Genomic DNA, 16,519 nt, shown 5'->3' with positions numbered 1-16,519 from the left:
TTGACCAATTCTACTCCAAGGCTCTGCTGATTGGGGTTTTGTCATAGTCTTTGTTCCTAATATGAAAAACAAGATATTTCTAGAGTTCCAGATATGACAATATCTATGGAAATGATTGTGTTATTTGCACTTGGAGGTGCACCAGTAAATTCAGGATCCATCTTCTTCTTCTTTTTCCTTTTTTTGGAACTAGTACAGCTTTACAAATCTATACTGTAGTCCATGCTTGGTTTCTGGATCCTTGGCACTATAGCATGTATGTTTGCCATTTATTTTTATCTCACTTTGTATCTCTTGGGACAAGCTTCCTTTGCAGGTAAAGGCAAATGTCTGAGTTTCTGCTGCATTGGGACCAAATCACTTTAGAGTTTCATTGTGTGAACAAATGCAGTTTCACAGCTCATTGCTCAGCCAGTGCACTCCATCACAATGAAGAGGACACAAAACAAGAAAACAAAAGGAAGAAATGTAGCCATTAGCAACCTTGGTGGTACCTAGCTATTTGCTCTCTGAGTAGGGATGGCAATTCACCCATTACAAATCTTTCAAGATGTGCACACATCAGGTGTTGCACCTTCAGTTAGGTAAATAGACCCAGAGACTGTTTTCTTCCTTAAGCCTCCAAATACGGGTTTGGGTTCATAAAACTTTGTCCTTTAATATCTTTGCAAGTAAACAGATGCAAGGCAAATTAAAACAGCTGACTCTGTTTCTAGACTCACTTCAGCAGACTATGGCTTTCCACAAGGGATTTATACATCAGCTGAATAATGCAATTTATAAGGAGTGTGAGGTGATCTGCATTTATCTACATTCAAGAAATAGCTCTGTAAAATGAGCCTGATTCTTCTCTCATTCACCCAGGTTTCAAGTGGATTCCAGGGGGATTTCTCCTTGCAGCAGCCTCTTTGAGAATCAAAACCAGTGATTTCACATAGCAGTGATGAACCCAAACAAACTGATTTGCCTTTCTACACTGATGAAAAAAAAATTTTTTAGGGTATCCTATGCAGCTGCCTTATACGCGTTATAAATCCACGCAGCTTCCTTCAGCGTAAGGGAAGGTATTACCAGCTTGTGAGATGTATGAATTGTGCATGCCAGTGCATCTCCCACTCCTCCACTATATGTTGGGGACTGCACAGAGCTGCCTGTCCGGTGCAGTCTGTCCTTCTCATAGGTCCTCTGTGGTGGAGTCAAGAAAAGCCTCTCAGAGAGACAATAAAAGCATTTCCAAGCAGCAGCTGGGGACAGAAGCCCCAGTATCAGGGTCTGGAGGAAGCCCCCAGCTCTCTGCAGGCAGCTGCACATCTCAACCAACCTGTGAGACCTGGGCAGCTCCTCTGGCTGCTCCCAACCATGCAAAACCAGCTGCCGTGGGACACATCTATACAGAATGCCTTAGGAGCACCTTTACAGGGATTTTTTTCAGCCACATCTCCCTACAGTTAGTGAGAGGGAATGACACAGACTTTTGCATATTACAGGAAAGCCATTTAGGTAGAAATACTTTTGAAATACTATTAAGGTTTTTCTTGCATAAAATATTTGACATAATGTTATTCATTTCACTGCCTGTGGGAATTGCTCTTTAGTATCCAAGAACTGTTCGTGAGTGGATCTATTACTGTGTTCCTATCTCTTCCCATGAGCATTTGTATCTTTTCTCAGCTGTTAACATCTTGGATAATTTTCCAAGGAGATTAGAAGCAAGGCCCTAGGAACAATAAGTGATACTTAAAATAAAGGGAGAGAATTAAGAAGACAACCCTATGAGAAGATATCTACCCTTCCTATTTTTCTGGGATTTGGTTCTACTGAAGGATACTTTCTTGTGGATAAGAATAACAAGTCATCGCCCTTTTCAAAAAATATAAAAGCATAATAGCTGCATTCTTCTCAGTCTCTTCTGAGGATCTGCACTTCATTTTTTTCCAAATGAGTTCCTTACAAAAATGTCACATCACAGTGCTGCTCAAAGGCTACTTAATATTCTTCTTTCCTTAAAAGAGCTGTGTACTTCCTGACATCTGAGGTTTCTTTAATCAGCTCCAAAGATAGCCTGTCTTCCACATTGTTTTGCTTGCTAAATTAGCACGAAATGCACTAAAAACATAATCTGTACATTTCTCATTTGACTTGGGGAAATAGCAAGGTTTGAGAACAATATTTTAATTGCTGAGAGTTTTCTGTTGCCTAAAAATATTACTAAAGAGAACAGATTTGGCCTAGTCATGTTTGTAAGAACTATTTACAAAACTAAGGGTTTTATAGAATCTGATTCAATATCTTCAAGCTAATGTGACAGTAAGCACGTCATTATGAATTTGTTTGTGATAAGCATCAGTTTCAGGTCTGAGCTGTGTTTTAATGGTATTTCTCATACTGAAAAAATAAACTTGCAAGGAAATGGAATGTTCATTTCTGTGGAAAATCTAACATTGCAAAATGTTTTATTCCAGAGTGGGATAAAAATCTAAAAACAGAGTTGTATTTATGCTGAAGTACCACATTTTTTCAGTATTGGAACAGTTAATATTTTATATAAGGACTATATAAATATATATATATATGTATGTATATAACAATAGTCTATCATATTCCAATTGATACTCTAAAGTCCAAATTGAATCAAAATAATAGTTGAACAAAGGATTTTATCTCATAAAAATGAGGCATTTTTCTCCATTTGTACTTAATTAAATTTAATCAATTTAAATAATTTCCCTGTTAAAATGGAGAAACATATTCTAATAACACTTAAAAATGAATGAAACTATAGTAAGAAAAAGTTTAACCGAAAGCCTTTCTGACCAACTTTAAAGTAAAACAGTCATTTGAATACCTGTTCAGATGCAAGTTTCAAATATATTTAGAACTTGCGGGCTGAAATAAGCCATAATTTTGCATGAGGCAGATTTAAAATGGTATGACTATACCTCGCCATTTACAAAGGGGCGGGTAAGAGTACGAACGATATTTGACAGTGCTTTATGGAGCCATGTAAGCACTGTTGGACCTGTTCTCTCTTTTAACTAATTTTAAAGAAGGGCCAAGATATTTTCCTTCCCTCCACACATATATATCCCTTCCAAAGCTCCAGAAGGTTGACCTAGAAAGTGAACACAGCACTGCAGCTCCATTACCTATGTCATATAAAAACACCCACAAACACTAAGCATGAAAGATGTGATATATATTCCTCTATGGGATTTTTTTGGGGTGAAGCATAAAAAGCAAGTTAGAGGATAATGTACAGCAGGACTAGTGAACTTCTGCAGATTCATCTGCTATATTCTCCAGTCAGAAGTGCTAGAAAAGCAACACTGCAAAGTTTGCTTGAGTTACACTATAGCATCATTTGTGAGGCAGATTCTCTACTGCTCTTGTAAACTATGATGAAATTCCTTCCATGGATCCCTACCAAAAATTCCTCTTCCACTCCCCAGAAAAATGAATGAAGATAGTATCAATAGCCTCAAATATGTATAATTGCCTAGATGAATGAAAATGGCAAATTATATTTTAAATTTTGATTTCTAAATTAATGCTTTTTTCTAATTATTTTTTTAATTTCCTACAAGTATGAAGGTGGCAAAAATAAAAAAGATATAAATATTTTTCACTTAACTGTTACACTTGTATTTATGAACAGGTGGTGTTCTATGTGTGCAACAATTTAAAGTAATAGAATTGCTAGGTTGCCACCACAGCAGCTCCTGCAAAAAATTTGTTCTGTGATGAGAACTTTTCTGCTGTGTATGAAAAAGAACAATAGAAAGCAAGATCCTCCTGGTTAGGGTTTGTGTTTTGCCATTTCTGTACCACAAATTTATTGCAGATTTAAAAGAAAGGGATTATGGAAATTGTAAAGGTCATAAGGATAACCCAGGAGTGATGGTATGTTGGGTCTGTAGAACAAAAAATGTTGCAATTCCTGAAAGGTAAAATATCGCCAGGTTTATAAAGGATTACCCACATTAAAAAAGAATGCATAAAGACTCAGTAGTACCTCTTCTGTGACATACCCTAGCCTTAAAATGAGCTTTACTTTGGACAGAGGCCTGCAGAAAAACTGTGCAAGTGATACACTGGGGAACAGTAGTGAGTAGAAATTGGGCATCGGGAATAGGCAGCAGGCAGGAAACAGTAGAGGAGGCCCTCTAATACCTCCCCTTACCTGCCACATTTAGGAAATTGCTATTTCCTAGCTATTTGTGTTCTTGTTCAGTCTGTTGCTTCTTCATACAGCTGAGATATAGAGTTCAGCCTTGTGCAGTTATGGGAATGGGAAACTGTTTTTTAATGAGTGACGAATGGATTCCTAATGCTTCGATAGGGTTGTTACTTCAGGGAGGAGTGTGCATGCATTTTTGTATTACAGAGCTTTGCAGAAGTGAGTCAAAGTGTAGTAAGTAAGACCAAATGAAGCACTGAATGGATAGACCCCCTCTGAAGAACTTCTTTTTCTTGCTGAAGCATCAGATCATATCAGCTTCTCTTCTTGTTTCTTGTTAGGCACCTTTATACCATACTGGCATTATAAAAGGCTTCAGTATTGCTTGGAATAGATCCCATACCTCTTTAAACATTGGGTCTGTTAAAAAGGATAATTCTGAAAAAACAAAAAGGCACTGTATTTCCTCCACTCTCTACTCATTATATTCAGAGCCAAAGTATTTGTTGCATGATGCTCTCCAGCTCATTCTGGTATCAGCAATGCAGAGCCATTACAGCAATCAGCTGTAATCTGCTTTATCACCAGCAAAGCACTTGCCAGGAGAATTCCAGATTACTGAGATTTTTATACTAATTCAGTGAAAGTGTTCATGATATATAAAGCATGTCTTGATTTTCAGTCCCAAAGTTATATTTCCAAGCAAAAATTTGGACAACTTACTTAGTAATTTGTTTTTATGGAGCAAGCACATACTTTGCACAAATAATGAAGGTTAAATATGAGGCATCAAGGCAGCATTTTTACTGTATAAATTTTGTACTCAGACCTGTGTAGAAAAAAGCCAAACTTTTAAGCTGATTTTCATTAGATATTGAATTGCTATGGAATTTTCTGAGGACGCCATAGAGAAAATTTCAATCTTGAGCCTTATATCTTAAACATTTAATGTTTTTTATGTGCCAATACCAACCAGTTGTATTGTATTCACTCAACTCCCTCTGGTGGCTAATTTCTCAATTCTAAATGCAGTACAGTGTTTTGGTTCTCTTTTTGATGTTGTGTGGGTTAGTGGTCTGCTCATGGGCTCTCAGATCATTCTGACAGTGGAAATATTACTGAAGTTTTTGTTCATGTTATAAAATCTCTATTGCTGACTTTAAATAATATATCTACCAATTCAGCTAAATGAACAGACAAACTAGTATCAAATCTACATAATATCAAAAAGACTGCAGAAAATGGTGAATTTAAATAAATATTTTATAAGATAAATAATATTTCCTGTTTATGTGTTTCCATTTTACCTATCACATCAGTATACAAACACCTTACAAATAGTCTTGATTTGTCTCAGGGCAGGCTGAGAAAAGGAGCTGAGGCCTAAAGGAGGCAAGTTATATTCCCAATTTCATGTGCAAAGTCAGTGGCATATTTGTAAAATTACACCTTGGTTTTCTTCTTACCAAGGGGAATTTGCATTACTTGGTTGTATAAAGGGACCTTAAAATCTAATCACTAATCTAAATCACTTCTATTTTCAAGGGTTTTCTTTACCCGCTGGCAGAGACCGAATGCTTCTCTGCGGCCATCCTCGCCCGGCCATTCTTCACTCCCTCCTTCCTACACACCTAATAGGGATGTCTGACAGTCTCTCTGTGTCCAAAATCCATGCAGCTGTAGTAGGAATTTGATGACAAAAGACCCTCATGGCGTCGTGGCCCAATCACCTGACTTTATGAGAATTGAATGGTACTAGAATTATCCTACTTAATTAAGACATTTTAATGACTGCTAAACTTTATAAACATTTCATTACATCTTCTTACAGTAATAGCCCTCTCCCTATAACCTGTCCTTTCTTGTGCATACCTGACCTCACATTCATCAAGCAATGCCATCATAGCTAAAATGACAAGCAAGAGAAATTACAGATTTTAAAGAAAAAGTGGACAATAAGGGTAATCATCGTCAAACTCGCTAGGCGAGAGGAAGATGAAAATATTTGTTTATCCTGCTATCAAATTGACCCTGTCATTTATTTGTTAAATTACACACTATATAAGAACACACATTTTCTCAGGGGTACTCTTTTGGTAAGTCACCCTCCTTACCCAGCTCTGAGCATGTAATTCCCTCTCCTGTCATGAAGAAATCTTAGCTGAATATGTAAGGCAGATGCATAAAAGTAGCATGACTGGCCCAAAATGTAGAAAGATACAGTGGTATATCTAAGGAGGGCTCTCATGTCACCTCTGCTAAACAGGATCCTACTATTTTTAACATTTTAATTCAGGTTAAAATCCAGGTCTCACTTTCAAACACACACACCTCCCTGCCTATATATATGTACGCAATATATTTGACATAATTTTCTATTGACTTGAATGGAAATTTTTAATCAGTGATTTCATATTCCAAGGCTGTTCCTCTGAAGAAAGGTTGTTTTGTCAAATGTCCGGTTATGTGATCCCAGTGAATTCATTATGGCCAAGACTCTGGTCTTTATCCTGTAAATATTTATGCATGGACTTTTTATGCTTGAATTTCATTTTTATACATGAATCATAACTATTGCGGATCCTGTGAAATGGAGGCATTCCTGTCCTTGGTGATGTGGAATCAGAATCATGATGGAAATTGAACCTAAGCACATCAGTACCATCCCTGTCTGACAGAGAACAGTACATCCTTAGAACAATTTTTTCCATTTTTAGGTTTGCCCTATATTATAGCTTCTGTGTATTTTAGAGTAAACTCACAATTAAAATACATAAGAATGAGGACTGTCACCTATAAAAATTCATTAACACCAGAGGCCATTCCCATCCCAGTGCCATAACCATCTGGTTGCATTCCTACCTCATGAGATCTTTTTCTCTGCCCAAATGAATCTTCCTTTTCTAGACACGGAGTAGAGCAACTACAAATGAAAGCAGAGCTATCTCAGCCAGCTAAAACCCAGACATTCTCCTGGTTTGGGGGCAGGGTGGATCCAAACACTTAGGGGCTCAGGAAAGGATAAAAATCAGTCTCTCCATTTCCTGGATAAGTGCTCTCAAATGTCAGGCGTAAGCACCGCTGCATCAATTAACCGAACAGCAATATTGTCTGCAAGGTGTGTGGATTTTGTCTGAAGTGTTCAATACCAGGAAGGCCTAAACTGATGTATTCTGTGCAGTGCCAGGTTAATGGCACCACACTGAGAATGATGTGAAACAAATAGAGAGAGTGCAGTAACAGTGTGAATGATGCAAGGTCTAAAAAACGTAACTTATAAGGACTGTTATGAAAGAGTTAGGGGTTTTGATGAAGGACATGATCAGAGTCGCTGAGTACCTAAAAGACTGCTGCAAAGAAGTAAGAAGGATCTGTTATCCATCTCTGGTGATGAGACAAGAAATAGTAGCCTTTGATTAAAGAAAGGATATTTAGGCTAGACATTAAGGCACATTTTATTGCAGTAAGACAATTATGCTCTAGAAAAGCTCATTTGGGGAGACGATAGAATCTCTCCAGCAGAAGTCGTAAGCGACATGTCCAATGCAGGTACAAACTGATCCTGCGGGGAGCTGGAGAAGGGGTTAGGTGACCTCTTGCTTTTGGTGTCCAGTCACTGAAGATCTTGCTTTTGGTGCTATTTTTGTAGGTGTTAGGACTCTCAGAGCACACTTACAAGGTGAATCTCTGCGGTGCAAAGGCAGAAAAGGCAGGAAAGGTGGAAACTCTGGACTGCAGTAGGTGCTAGGCTGGAAATAGGTGCTTGCACATGCCTGAGTGAAGCAGCTGCTTGCCTTTAGGTGCTGGAGGAACTTTCAGACTGACCTTGCAAACATCTCCAGAACAAGGCAAGGGCAAAGAGATGCTCTCTGCAAAGACATATTGGACAGAAAGTTTACAGCTGAGCACAGTAATATCCATTCACAGCATATTGGCATGTGACAAGCAGAGAATTTTAGGCTTGAATGAAGCATGACTAGATAATAATAACAATTGCATAGTATATTTATAGGTATAAATTTGCATAGGTTTCTCAGGACCAGTGATGTCAAGAACCCAACATATTTTCTTTTCCCAGCTCTGCAGCAAAATCCTGCAGTTATGTATGCCAAGTTATACAGAGAACTCTAGACAGATGATGTCTTATCCAAGCAGTAAATGCTCACAACTCAAGTTTAAATACAGTATGATTCAGGCACATTCTTTTTTCCACATGAAAGTAACACAAAGTACCAGCACCCTATTTGTTCCACCTTTTCTTCTTGATCTGCTTTGTTACTAACCAGTCCAGCATTTAACCCTGAAGGCTTCAGATGCATTTCTTAAATTCTACCTGAGTTGAACTGTCTGAATGAAGAGAAACCAAACTTGCTTACTGTGCATATTCTGCCCTCCTTGAGTATCCCTATTTTTAAGTACAGTATACATTGATTGTGCATCCCTAGTTAAAACTACAGGTTTAAGTACATTTAACCAGCCATCAAGAGATAGTGTAAATGGTGATTCACAGTTGGATTCATCTGGATTTTTTTATGTACACAACTCCTGGCCCTCTAGCTCTTGACTCTTGAGTAAAAATATTTGTTCGTAGATCTAATTTAATGCCCAGAAACACATATAGCAGTGGCATCGTATTAATGACTACAACAAAGACACACAGAATATCATTTATATGATATCCTTGTTCTTCTATAATTTTATTCATCAAAATACCATGTGTAATATGTCATTAACATTTTTCATGTATTTTCTTACAGCATTCACAAAGCATTTTAACTGACAGTGTATAACAAAGAGACTCTAAAGAAGCCCTGTAGCATCTAACTGAACAAAGCAGCCAGAAGGAAGAGAAAGTCAGGAGCCTTTCTCCATGAGAGGTCCCACTCACAATGTCGGAGGAGTCTTGCAGGAGCATTAGCTAGAACACGTGCCGTAGAAAATACTCTGTGCTTCCAGCAGAGGTGAAACAAAGTGCTGGCTCAAACAACGGACAAATAAGCATTCAAACCTTTGATATAAAGAAAGTAGTTTAAATGAGAAAGGGATGAACCAAGCAGGAAATAGAATGGAGTCCATGTTACACAGCAGCTATTCTGCTTATTGCGCACTGGGAGCCCGTAACTTGAAAAATGCTTGTTTCTCCCCAGGACTGAAGTGCTAACCTTTTCATATTACATCCCAGCCACTATTTTTAGCCTTGAGGCCGTTTCTCCTCACCCCCCCCATCCCTTCTTCTTCCCTTTGCCTGCAGCTCCAAGCCCCCTTGGCTGCAAGCTGCAGGCCCGGCTGCACCTGCTGCCAGATGGATGGGCACAAGGACAGCAGCAGGAAGGGCAAAGATCAGCCTCTCTTCCCGTCCCATTGAGAGCAGCAACCACATGGCTTACAACCACTGGATGCAAGGGTAGTTATCAGGCTCCAGATGTAATTCCTTCTTCCTGGCAGCCTGTTCCCTGGACACCCCGCAGGCTGGTAGCAGGACACTGGCTTCCCTCTCATTGGACATTTTTGCTGCTGAATTTTCAACTCTGCAAGCCGCAGTTCGTCCTTTTGTGCGTGGCTGCGGTCTCACACGCTGGTGGCTGCAGGAGTGCAAGGGCAGAGCATAACTTTTTCTCATTAAGGTCCAGGTTCTGGTCATTCCTGCTATGCAGCAATGTTACCGAGACACTCAGAGGAAGACAGTTTATTGGCATAGCTTTGTCTATTGTAAAAGCATGTATTTTTATTAACAGGCAGTTAAATGATTAAAGACAGTATTTTCTTTGTTACAAATTTGCTCATTGACAATTCTCAGTCTCAGAGAAAGAGTGGGTACAGAGAGGTTTCAACCATCTTTTTTTCCTTCTAGTTGCCTTTATAAAAGTTCCCCTAATTAGTTCGTCAAGGTTAAAAGAACACATTTATGTACTGTTTAATTCTGGGAATTGTCCTTGCTTGTTGTTCGGGTCAGATAGGAGCAAAATCTGCTTCCCATCTGTATGTTTTTCCGTCCATCAGTGTAACCTTTTTCCCTACGGTACTTCTAAATCCTCTTTTTTTTTTATTCTTCTTTTCTCTGTTTTTCCCAGGTCGCTGGATATTTTATTTTCCATCTTCACCTACTGCAATACTTTTCATGCACATTTTAAATCTACTTCTCCTTAAACTCCTTGGTGATTTAATAAAATTCATGTCTTTGATTTCTTTCCAGAATCCTGGTCAAAAACATATTTTCTATCCCCTCTTTGATGTTTTACTTTAAGAGAACATTCTTTAGATGGACTATTCTTAAATGGCACCCTCTGCAGAGAGTCTATTCCTTTCAGTAAGTACATTTTAAACTCCATCTTAATAGCATGCTCTAGTATTCACCTTTAATGTCACCCTGCTTATCACATCAAAGCAATGTTTGTTCGTGGTGCTTCACTGAGATATAATGAATACATCCGACAAACATCAGATGATTTGCATGTGAGTACGCTTCTGTGTGGTTTCTCCTGAAATTAAACCATTTTTGAAACAGAAGCAGAAACTTTGTTTCTTTAGGAATAAGGAAAGTTGCTTCCTAGCTGAAGTAGCAAGACCTCTTACCAAATTTCTGGCACAAGGATTAAAATTATTCTGAGCAGCTCTACACAGCACATGGATGGGAGACACCCTCCCAGCTCCTTCATGGTCCTCACAAACCCTGGCGAGACGTTATCAGCTCCAGAGCCGGGTGCACACAGGCTCCCAGACCGGGACGGCGGGTGAACCAGCCCAGCCAGGCAGCACTGCTTCTCCACCACGGGTCATCCAGGCCTCTGTGCCGCTGCACGCAATGTCACCAAGCTCTGCGGTGAGGTCTTAACTATTTCTGACTAGTAGGAAGGCCAGATATTTCAAATGAGAATCTCTCTGGAGATGACTAAGTGTTTCCGCAGCACATGCAGCTCTCAGCAGCCTGCACTCTCTGTCATTCGGACTGTTGCAGCCCTCAGGACTTATTCTGAAATAGCCTCTTCCCCAGGCAAGTGCCTCCCCAGTTGGAGAGTTCAGAGTGCAGAGGCAAGGGCAGACCGCCGAGCGCTGCTCCAAAGGCCCCTGCAGTCTAATTTGTCTGATGTTGTTTTGCTTACGCTTCACGCTGCAAAGCAAGGAGTCACTTAGGAAATGATCATAGAAAGCCCCTTTATGTCACCACTGCATCCTGTCAGCAGTTCAGAGACCAGCTGTGAGCATTTGCTTGCCAAACCCTCCTATTGCCTTAGCGGAAGCACGGAGCACTTCAATGGCCATACAAAGACAGTTTTTTAACCCTTTTTCCCCACACCTTTTCACTTTTTCCTCCCTGTGTTGTTGGTCTTGGCTTTTGGTGGCCCAGCCAAGACCTACTCTCTTTTAGCAGGACTGGGCAAATCCATCAGAAATCTGATGTTCTGCCCCATTCAAAGCCATTCAAGAGATGGTGCACAAGAAATGAAGCTCTGTATTCTGGTTTTCAGTGAATAAATAAACATCAAAAGGGTGTCACAGGGGGCACTGCACTAAATATTTAATGTTTTGTGGGGGCAGTATATACATATTTTCTTTAAAAGAACATTTTATGTGCACTTTGATCAGCATACACTTATTGGTAGAGATCATTTTTCAAAAATAATTGCTATTGGAGCTGTTCATAGTATTAGTTTTCATAAATTCATCCAGTTATAATTAATATGTGCCTTTCAAGGACCTAAAAGGGAAGGCATTCAATATTTCTTGTCTCTAATTTTAGTATGATCTGATTTTCCTCTGGTTGCCTTTCCAAACACCCGGGGCCAGCCATATGAGTAAATTAGATTGTGCTAAAATGCATATTAATGAAGCTCAAGCAATGGTTCCCTAAAGGGACAGTAAAACTATAGATAGCTCCTTTTTTTCCTCTCTCTTGGTTAATATGCCTTTAAACACATTTAGATCCTAGTAAAATCATGCCATTTTGTAACAGCAAAAAATACAAAGAAACAGTTAAAACAAAAACTCAGAAGCACATTTATTTGAAGTGGATAAATGATCATTGGTTTCAGTACCTGCATTTTTAAACTAGTTCATATTAAAAATTGATTTACTTTTAATTGACCTATCCTACGAGAAAAAATTAATATCAAGACATCTGAGTAGAAAGAAATGGCATATTTGCAAATTGCCTACACCGATCTCTATTTTCCTCTTCATAAAAAAACCTGTAGTGCTCATCTTAATGGATAGCAATGCAGGACAGCAACCAATTACCATGCATGACCTTCAGTGTAACAGAATGAAAAGAAAAAGTTTGGGAAAAGGACACTGGAATAAATCCCACTTCCTCAAGGAAGTGCCCTGGTATTATAAGGGATTGTCTACAGCAGCATTGTAGTCTGGATCGGGAGTGTGCTTTTTAAGTAAATCGTTATCATCCCTGCTTATAATGCTTTGATTCACATCACAGAGCAGCCCCAGAGCACACCAAATTCATTTCAGAAAAAGCAAAACTGGAAGATACACTCCAGAGGCATATTTAATGTGCGCCACCTGCTAATGGGTGCTCGGTTCATAGCAATAAACTAGAGCAAGTCCAAAGCAAAACCCCCTCACTGCATACTCTGTGACCACTGGGTCCTCCACACCACCACTTTCAAGTGAGATGGATGCAGAGAAGACTGCTAGGATGGCCAGGAGAACTCAGCTTATCATACCAGAAACAATTAGATTGGTAACGAGACCCAAGGCTAAGAGAGGATATGACTCAGTGGTAAACAATAGGAAGGGAAAAGAACCACCGAGGCACAAAACACAGGGACACAAAAATGAATGAGTGCAAATAGCTCACACTCGAGAAATCAGAAGGAAGATCTAAACACACATCTAAGGAATAGATCTAAATAAAACTGAAATTTTGGAACAACCTTTCACCTGGAATATCATGGCTTAAGGAAAGCCTAAATACTTTTAAAATGGAATTTATGAAAGGAACTGTATAATACGGCTGCCTGTAAGAGTAGGGGACTGAATCTGATAGTCCAATAACTAGGTTTCATTGCAAAGGGTTTAAAAAACATGATGCAAGATCTCCATATTATTATAATCAAACTACTTTTTAAACAGTTTCAAGTCATTTTTAAGTGACTTTAAAGTGTGAAAAGAACTAAAAACAGATGACTTCTCACTGTGAAAAAATAAGCACGTTTTTAGAACGAGTATTAATGTTTCTGTTAAACTTGAAAAAGAAGTGGATGGAAATGTCAAAAGATACTCTTCACAAATAGTACAGTGGTCATGCAAATGCAGCATCTGTAAAGTAGCTCTTGCAGATCTACAAGCAAGTTACCAGTCATGACTTTTTTTTTTTCAATTGAACCATGTAAAGCATCTCAGAATAGACAATCAAGAGCAAAGACAGGCAGAATCAGTGGCTACTTCTCAAGACTTTGACTGTCAGGGTCTTTGCAATGTCTGATTTACAATTAGGAGGAGATTTACATTCAGTAAGCAGCTATATGGCGATGCAAGTTTTCATTTCCTCCTGAACACCCCTTTGGAGTCAACAATTGAAAATAAAAGATGAAAGCTCTCTCTATATTTAACTGAACTTTACTTCCTTTGCTCTATTTTTCTCTCCCAGTGAAAAAGAATTTTTAAGCAGTCAAAGCATTGTTACTTTAAAAATCGCATTCAATTTTACAGCTATTAAAGGTTCATTCTGAGTGTTTTATTATTCCTATTTTTTTCCCATATTGGCCTTCCTCCTCCTTTAAAAGTGCTAAGTTTCCTTCCTTACTTGCTCTTCCCTTTGAAGATAATCCCAGCCTCCATGCCAGAACCAACTCTTTGCCACCCCGGACAATGTTTGGAGACTGGCGGTTTCTAGTACCAGGAATTTTGGAGTGAAGAAGCAGTGCTGCATGTCCCAAGCACCTCTGCTAACCTGCTTCTCACTCCCTCCCCACCATTAACCATCTCTAGGAGCAGTCAAAGCTCATCTTTCTTCTCCTGCAACCGGACTACAATTCTTGAGATAGGATTTCCTGGTAGGAAGTGACCATTTGTCACTCCCTTGATTGCTCTGAACACCTGGCATGTTGGCAGAGCTTAATTCACTTATGGGCTATCCATCTGTAAAGTTATTTCTAGCACTAACACTGGCACCTGCAGAAAAGATTTTGCACAGGTTTTGGGGTCAGGAGGAAGAAGGTCACCTGACTACAGCAAAGGACCCTCTCATTCAAAAGTGGTCCATAGATGCTACAACGGAAAATCTGTAGCTCAGACGTTCTCCTAGGAGAGGAACATTAATGCAGGGCTTCCACAGAGTTTTCTGACACCTCTGCTTTCATTCTGCAAGATTTACCATAGGATGGTTCAGTTAGGTTCTGAAAAATTAAAATGCCAAAAGTTAATGTGTATTAAATGCAGAATTAAAAAATAAAGAGAGAAAGGTGAGAAGGCCAGATTTTTATATGATATTCTGACTACATCATGCAGTGTCTTTCTATAAAAGTAATCCTAGTTCAGTTAAACAGTTTTTAGAAAAATTAACTCTTATGCATAAAATATGCAAGACCTTTAACTTTTCATCTTTTATGTTTTAATTGTATGGTAGAATATTATTTTGACGAAGCAATTTTGTGCATTTAACTTTGAAGCGGTTTTCAAAAGTCAATGACATGGTTTTAAAATATAGCTCAGCAAACGATATTTCCTTCTACAGCAGTTGTCATAAACAGCCTTAATTTAAATTACTGACCTAAATATATTCAGATAAATTAATGCAATGGAAAATTATAGAACTCATACTGTATATTTGTTCATTGCAACATGCATAACTTGCTTCTCATCTGCCAGGCACACAAGGTTACTACGTATTTAGGAATTTTCCCCCCTTTTATGCTCAAGTGGAGAGGAAAACGTGCCTCAAAATATTCATAGCTGAGTTAAAAAACATATTTTTGACTATCCTATTCATTGAAATATTATCTCCTAAATATTCTACGTTACAGCATAATTTCTGTTAAGCTGTTTAAGATTTCAAGCGAGTAATAACCAACCGGCCTTTCAGATTATGGGTGTGGATTTTTGAAGCAGCCAGCAGTACAAAGTGTATCCAGGTACAGAAAATTACCAGTACATGTGCAGTTTTGTTTCGCAGCCTGTCTCCTGATGACAGCTTTGTGATTGGTTTTGGAGTGACACAAGGTGCAGGCGGTCTGAACCAGGGCCCTGTTGAGACTGAATTCATTGAGAAAGGGCTGCATTCATTGAAGACAGGATTCCTAATAGCAAAAAATGTCTCAGCTATTGGTATATCACTAATCTTCTCAGGCTGGGACAACAGAAAGTAGATTAGGTCTTGCAGCAAGTGTTAATATTGCAAACCAAAAGCAGTGAGTGGTACAATTTATTTCATAGTCCTAAAGAAGAAAAAGCTTCTACTTTACTATAAATAAAGACCGGGTCTCTTTGAAACAGCAGTCTGTCCTCTCACTCTCCAGGTGATTTTAAAAATTGAGTCTTCTTCTCTTCTTTCAGACATTGTAGCTTATTATGAAAAAAAGAAAAACCTTAATTGTTCAGTATGTCACCTTCTTTTTGACAGGAGGAGGAAGAACAATTACTGTATCTGTGGATTTCATGTGGAGTTGGGGAAGACAATAAAAATGAAGTGAGATTTTTTTTAAAAGGAAAATAAAAAGAAACCATTTATGAGCAGCAGCATGAATGGTTGCCTTTGATTTTTTTTTTTCCCCTCACAATTGAATTGCATTACCCTCACCTTCTTTCTGTTACTTCTTAGACCTCTCACTCCCAGCCCTTCAGCACGGTGCGCCGCGAGAATGGGTACCACCAGGCCAAGGAACCGCTGTCCCTGAGTGTCCACACAAGCCTAGGAGAGCTGCTCTGCTCAGCGCAGGGAGGGGAAGGCTGGATGGAAAACAAACGTGATGTGCTGGCCCTTTGTAGGAACTTAATGTCTTTAAAACCTGCCACATTGCCAGATGTGGTTAAAACTGATCTGCCGGACCAGAAGTTGTTCTAAGGTAGCTGGGGTAAACAGAAAACATCATAGGAAACTGGGCTAACAATACAGAAACAAAAGGATTCAATTTACATATAGTAAAGTCTCCTCCTATGAGAAGGTAATTATAAATACAACTGAGGTAGTGCAAAATCAGCTAGCTGTTCTACATCTCCTGAGTAACCATGTCACCTCTATCCCCTCTTCCATCCACTTCTTGGTCCCTTTGTCTGATGAAAACACTCACCCTTTTTGTCATGTCTGATATCAAGCAGGAAGAATTTGGAAAATCCATCTGGGATTTGTCAGAAGCAGGTACCTTCAAATGACCAAATTTGCCCTGGGCA

The 16,519-nt window shown here is 39.0% G+C and overlaps 1 long non-coding RNA gene across 1 annotated transcript; it reads left to right on the top strand.

Annotated features, from left to right (window-relative positions):
• The first annotated feature begins 8,879 nt into the window (after positions 1–8,879).
• On the top strand, positions 8,880–15,842 carry LOC106488505 (uncharacterized). The gene is made up of 3 exons (XR_001293204.2): positions 8,880–9,581; positions 10,371–10,484; positions 15,753–15,842. It is a non-coding gene; the product is annotated as an uncharacterized lncRNA (long non-coding RNA).
• Positions 15,843–16,519: the final 677 nt, after the last annotated feature.

This window comes from Apteryx mantelli, chromosome 1 (assembly GCF_036417845.1).
Source record: "Apteryx mantelli isolate bAptMan1 chromosome 1, bAptMan1.hap1, whole genome shotgun sequence".
Classification (NCBI taxonomy): domain Eukaryota; kingdom Metazoa; phylum Chordata; class Aves; order Apterygiformes; family Apterygidae; genus Apteryx; species Apteryx mantelli.
This window is presented reverse-complemented; position numbering and strand designations above follow the sequence as displayed.